The sequence below is a fragment of the Phocoena phocoena genome, chromosome 1 (assembly GCF_963924675.1).
Source record: "Phocoena phocoena chromosome 1, mPhoPho1.1, whole genome shotgun sequence".
NCBI lineage: Eukaryota > Metazoa > Chordata > Mammalia > Artiodactyla > Phocoenidae > Phocoena > Phocoena phocoena.
The window spans coordinates 166,257,808-166,264,575 of record NC_089219.1 but is presented as its reverse complement, the minus strand read 5'-3'; positions in this window follow the sequence as shown (position 1 = coordinate 166,264,575).

Here is a 6,768-nt window from a genome sequence, read left to right as displayed (position 1 = left end):
ACACACCATCTGTTGCAATATTGCACATCATGTAGCCTCTAGAAAACTCCATTGGACGCTTGTGAGAGAATGAGTGAAAAAGGCACATAATGACTTAATATTGTTTCATGGAAATAGTTTTGATCTTGTAGATCCCCTGAAAGTGTCTCTGGGCCCCCAGGTGCTACCCTTCTTCCTAAGTTAAGGAGGGAGTTGCCATGGCTGTCTCGGACCTCCGAAAGGCTCAGTCTACTTCTCTGAAGGGGTTTGGCAGGGGCATAATTAGGGACTGCTTCGGAGGTGCAGTCATCCCCTCTATTTTACTCTCCCTGATTATGTCATAGTTTCATTCTCAAGCATTCATATCTCATAAGCTCCTAGCTTGTGTGTTTGCTAGGTATAGTAAAGGTGGTCTTTTCCAAGTTGGCTGAAAAATGGATAGAATTTGCTCAGTTTTGAATTTTTCTCTTATAAGTTTTCATGTTATTACTTTCTGTTAGTAAACATTAGGTGGGAAGACAAATGAACAATTAAATCATATTATCACTGATAATCATATAAAATTCGTAAGCTTGTTTTGTATTGTGATATATGGACCCTTGGTTGAGTTTTGTTAAAAAATATATACACAGCAATACTGTCTGCTATGAAATTATTCTTCGTTTGTATGACAGAATTAGACATATCCTGTTATATAGCATCTCACTAAGAGTCAGCATGGTATTTCCTAAGGAGCAAGCATCACGATTTTCTGGTGCTCTGCCATATGAGTAAGTTTGAAAACCCTTGTAGAGGGCAACTTGGAAGGAAATGTATAGGCTTAAACCAATCTATTTAATACAGCATATAGAGTCCCGCCATCTCTAGTATGAGGAGATAACAGGCTGAAGGAAAAGATTTTTCAGTGATGCCTCTCCAAACTGGGTAATGGCGCTGATCCACAAATTCCTTTTATGTTTCTCCTCTATGGTTTTCTGATTCAGACGACAAAGAGAGCTAGCTAGGCAGTGGCAGATCTGAATGGTGAGTGCTGAGAGATCATCTGAGGCAGGAAGCAGAGCAATCCTGAGGTTTATTAGGTAACACTCCAGATGATGGGAGTGGCTGCCACACCCGTTACTTTGCCCTTGTTTTGTATGCTATTAGATTCCGGCATTCATGCATTCACAAAATGTTTATTGGGTACTTGCTATGTGCTTTAAATTACACTGAAAAAGTCAACAAAGCTCCCAAACTTATTTTCAGGCAAAGCTCCGCTGATTCTCAGAAGACACAGTTTAGGTCTCTCTGGTAAATAATACCTGCATTTCTTACTTAAGGAGGATTAACTTAGTATCAGAGGCAACTGAGCACTAATGTGGTTGGCTGGGGGCCAGCTCTTTGAAGTTCCTTAACTTGCATAGACCAACCTTGTCAATTCCAAAGGTATAGGAAGCTGGAGTGTACTTTGATGTCAGAACTGTTTTGAGAGACCATCTTCTGTTGCGTTTCCTTTGAAGCAGAGTGACTCAAGGCAATCTTTGCTTACACAGGGCCAATCATTTGACCTAGAAAGCTTAGAAAGAAAAATCCTTTGCCAAAAGGGAGTTGAAGATAGCTACAAGTGATTTGAAACATCATGTTTACTTAAAGAGTTTCCAGAGAGATCATTTGGAATTAATCTGGTTTACCTAAAGGCAGAGGATTAGTGTTCAAAATTATTCCTTATGGGAACTTACAATTCGGTGTAATGCATCTCTCAGAATTCTCAGGCACCAGCATGTTTTAACTGCAGACATTTCTGAGAAGGGCCAGTTTATTGGTAAATGCACAACTATACGTAAACACAAAGTGTGTAACTGAAATATTTTTAAAAACCAGCTAAAAAGGACTTTGAATGGGAAAAAAAAAATCACAGAAGCTGAAGGTCCAGTTTCAGAGATACCAAGTTATCAGGTTTCTCCCCTGATGTCAGGTTAATGGGAAATTGGAAACTGAAAGCTGGTGTGTGTTACCCTCTTACACCTTAAAATGTTGCTTGTTAAGACAGGCACATTTTTAAAATACCTGTTTGAATACCTGAAGTACAAGCCCTTATTTTCCTGCCTGCTTGTCATCCTTCTGATTGGCTGTTCTTCTGATCATAACCAGAGCATCTGGATATTTTTCAGACAGTTGAGATTAAAAGAAACTTGTCAAAGTATTTTCTTCTCCATTATGCTGAAATTCATGGTTTAAAATACTTGTTAGTTTCAGGCATAATAGTTTCCTGAACTATCGAATAGATAATTATTTATAAATATCACATTGGTTTTGTTTTTAATATTTTCATTTTCAAAATATTGATGTCTTTGAGAATGGAAACAGAGCATTTGTCCTAATTTAGCAGGCTGGAATGGGGTTTGGAGGTCATAATAGCAGAGAAGTGACATTGCTGACCCGTTATCATTTGATTTTCAGTCACTAATCTGAGTTACTGATCCTGGGTTCAGATTGGGACCCTTCTGTGTCCTTGGCTACAAATCCCTAGAATATTGACTATGGGACTTTTAGGAGTTCACAGTTTTGGGTGGGTTTGCAAAGTGGATCTGCCTGAATAGTAGGAACAAGTTGGCATTTCATACCACTTGTTTCATTTAAGATCATTTTTAGATGGTTTGACTTTATAGAGTTACCGAAAATAGTCACATCATGGCCCTACTTGAGTTTCCCCCATTCACTTCTAAGTGATGGGTGTACAATGGAGAGAAAGGCCTGCTAGTAATTTTTAATTTTATACTAGCCAATCATACTAGCCAATCATAATAAGCATCGCATGTGAAATACAGGCTGACTACTACATGGATGTGAATGAGATGAAACAAATCTCTACATGCAAATATATAAAATACATATTGAACAAACCATCTTTTAAAAAGTAAACATTTCAAGTGATTACATGTGTTGGACAAGCCAATCTTAAAAAGGAAAGAATTTTTAAAGCAAAATTTTCATTTTTTTATTGAATGAAAAGAATTAAAAGTTCTACTTTTAGTCAATTTTTTCTGGAGCAAGGAATGCTGAGGGTGGGGCAGTATAAAAATCATGAAATTAGAATGTCCACAATAATGGGAGAGTATTTTATTTTATTTAAAGAATTAATTTTATTTATTTATTTATTTTTGGCTGCGTTGGGTCTTTGTTGCTGCGCGCGGGCTTTCTCTAGTTGCGGCGAGGGGGGGGGCTACTCTTCATTGCGGTGCGCAGGCTTCTCATTGCGGTGGCTTCTCTTGTTGCCGAGCACAGGCTCTAGGCGCAGGGACTTCAGTAGTTGTGGCGCATGGGCTTAATTGCTCTGCGGCATGTGGGATCTTCTTGGACCAGGGATCGAACCCCTATCCCCTGCATTGGCAGGCGGATTCTTAACCACTGCGCCACCAGGGAAGTCCTGGAGGGTCTATTTTAAATTTTGAGTTTTTAAGTGTTTTGGGGGTTTTTTTGTCTTTTTTTTTTTGGGGCTGTGTTGGGTCTTTGTTTCTGTGCGAGGGCTTTCTCTAGTTGTGGCAAGCGGGGGCCACTCTTCATCGTGGTGCACGGGCCTCTCACTATCACAGCCTCTCTTGTTGTGGAGCCCAGGCTCCAGACGCGCAGGCTCAGTAGGTGTGGCTCACGGGCCTAGTTGCTCTGTGGCATGTGGGATCTTCCCAGACCAGGACTCAAACCCGTGTCCCCTGCATTAGCAGGCAGATTCTCAACCCCTGCGCCACCAGGGAAGCCCTAGTTGTTCAGTGTTTTTATCAGAATGTATTCTGATAACAAATTCTGCTGTACATTGAAGATGGCAGATAAACCAGAAAGTGTTCAAATAGTCCTTATTTTCTCTCACAAACTGGGTGAGAGTAACTAAATCTTTCCAAACGTCAACAATGTTAACTTTTCTCAGAACTATGAAAATCTTAAGATTTCTTTTTATGTCATTCTATTAACTACCTTATCTTGAGTGACTGGTTTTGTTTAGTTTTTTGTGGGTTTTTTCTATTTGAAAGACCTTTTAGAAATTTCTTAGTTTATTTGGTTGTTTACTTCTTTTTAATCTTGAAACATCTAAGATAAATAATTTTTTCTAAGATTCTAATTATTTTAAAAATAAATTTTATGTTTTGAGTAGCATATGTATTATATTTCTGATTATGGTGATTTTGGCAAAGGGTGTTGAGATCCTTTGTGAGGTCAAGAATTTTTAAGGTTAAGAATGAGAGAAGGAAAACCCTCAAAATCTAAGGAAGCTAGTATTAAATAAATTGATGTTTAATCCCTTGAAAGCCACGGTTTTGCTCGGTGTCCAGTTACCTTGTGCACCTTGTCTGTTGAACTGATTGATGATAGGTGAATCTGTTTTCCCCCCAATAAGTGCTTTTCTGCAATTCCTAAAGATTCCTGTTTAAAAGGCACTCTTTCAAGAGATTTTCAGATTAGAGGTGACAGAAAACAAACAGTAGCACTTGGGACACTATCTCTTGGCTTTTGTATACTGTTTTTGTTCCAAAATGTAGTTTTTAGTTGGTTTATCATTTTCCCCACGTGACTATTTTTCTTATAGTCATAGCCACATGTTATTCAGCTACATAAACTATATATGCTTTGGATCAAAGGCTACAAGAAACATAGAAAAAGGAAAATACCTATTATATTACAGACGTGGGATAACAGGTGAAAGTAATTTTTTAAAATGTCTTAATGGGGGCTTCCTTGGTAGTGCAGTGGTAAAGAATCCACCTGCCAATGCAGGGGACATGGGTTCGAGCCCTCGTCTGGGAAGATCCCACATGCCGTGGAGCAACTAAGCCCGTGTGCCACAACTACTGAGCCAGTGCTCTAGAGCCCATGAGCCACAACTACTGAGCCTGCGTGCCACAACTACTGAAGCCCGCATGCCTAGAGCCCATGTGCCGCAACAAGAGAAGCCACCGCAATGAGAAGCCCGCGCACCGCAACGAAGGGTAGCCCCCACTTGCCACAACTAGAGAAAGCCCGCGCGCAGCAACAAAGACCCAACGCAGCCAAAAATAAATAAATAAATTTATTTTTTAAAATGTCTTAATGTTGCTGGCATTACTTCAGCAATACATAGCATTCAAAGGAAGACAATTTTCATTTTTAACAATCTTGAAAAAACTTTTGAAAAGCCTTTTCCATTTTGCTGTTTTAGAAAAGAAACCTTAACGAAGAAAGTGATAAAAAGTTTTGTATCATCATTCCATGAATTTAGAACATTTTGAGATCAGTCATAGCTGAGCCTTTTGAGAGCTTAGCCTTTTGAGTTCTTTTGTTGGCAAATATTCTTAAATATCAAATATCAACTGAAAAGCAGAGGTAAATTGATGAATAACATATTCTTACTGAAAAAGATTTCCTTTAGTATATGGAAGATTACAATCTCCAAACTTTTAATATTTTTAAGTTGCTGATAATAAAATGCCTATCGTTAGTAAATAGGCTCATTCATTCATTCAACATACTATACAATTATTGAGTGCTTTCTATATGACCAACTTTCTATATGTTGAACACTGGAGATACAATCAATAGTGAGCAAAACAGTCATGGGTTCTCATCTTGGAGTTTATTTATGCCTTAGTTCATTTAATAGATAGTTATTAAACACCAACCATGTACCCAGCACTGTTCTACAAACTGGGGTTTTGCTCTGCAGAGGGAGAAACAAGCCATAAATAAGAACATAAATAAATGATTATGATCATTTCAGGTGGGGATCAGTGCTTCAAAGACAGTAATGCAGGAAGAATTAATCATGTACCTGTGCTGATCTATTTTATAGACTAGAAGAGGAGATAAATATTAGTACAATTAGTCATGCTGACAAATCTGATAAATGCTATAAGGAAAAGTAAAGAGTGCTGTGAGACCATGTAAGTAAGGGAGGGGGGACTAGTCCATTTTGAGGGAGTCAGGGAAGACTTTCTGGAGGAGGTGACATTTGAGCTAAGACCTGAACAATGACTAGGTGTGTTAGATTCCAAGGGCTGTCATAACAAGTGCCACAGACTAGGTGGCTTAAACAACAGAAACTTATTGCTTCACAGTTATGGAGACTAGAAGTCTGAGATCAAGGCGTCCATGGTTGGTTGCATCTGAGGGCTTTGAGGGCATATCTGTCCCATGCCTCTGTCCTAGCTTCTGGTGATTTGCTGGCAGTCTTTAGTGTTCCTTCCTTTGTAGACACATCACCCTGATCTTTGCCTTCATCTTCACATGGCATTCTCCCTGTGTGCATGTCTGTGTCCAAACTTCCTTTTTCTATAAGGACACCAGTCGTATTGGAGGGTCCCACCGTACTCCAGTATGACCTCATCTTAACAAATTACTCTGCATCATTTACCAATGAGGTCCCATTCTGAGGTACTGCGGGTTAGGACCTCAACATATGAATTCTGAGGGCACACAATTCAACCCATAACACTAGGAGTTAGCAAAGTGAGGCAGAGGGGAGGGGAAAACACGTTTTTTTTCAGGAAGAGAGAACAGCATCTGTGAAGGTCTTGTGCTAGAAAGAAGCATGGCTCATTCAAGGAATGACGTGTAGCTGAGGCATGGAAACTTGAGAGCGAGAGTGGAGTGAGATGATTCCAGAAACATTTTGAAGGTAGAATAGATAGACAGGACCTCACAGCCAGCCAAATGTGGTGTGAAGGAAAGAATAATCAAAGATAACTTCCTACAACTCTAGTTGTGTTGAGTTAAAGTGCTTTTGCCATTTCCAGGTAAAGATACCAAGTAGACAGAAATTTGTATCTGCAGGTCAGGAGAGAG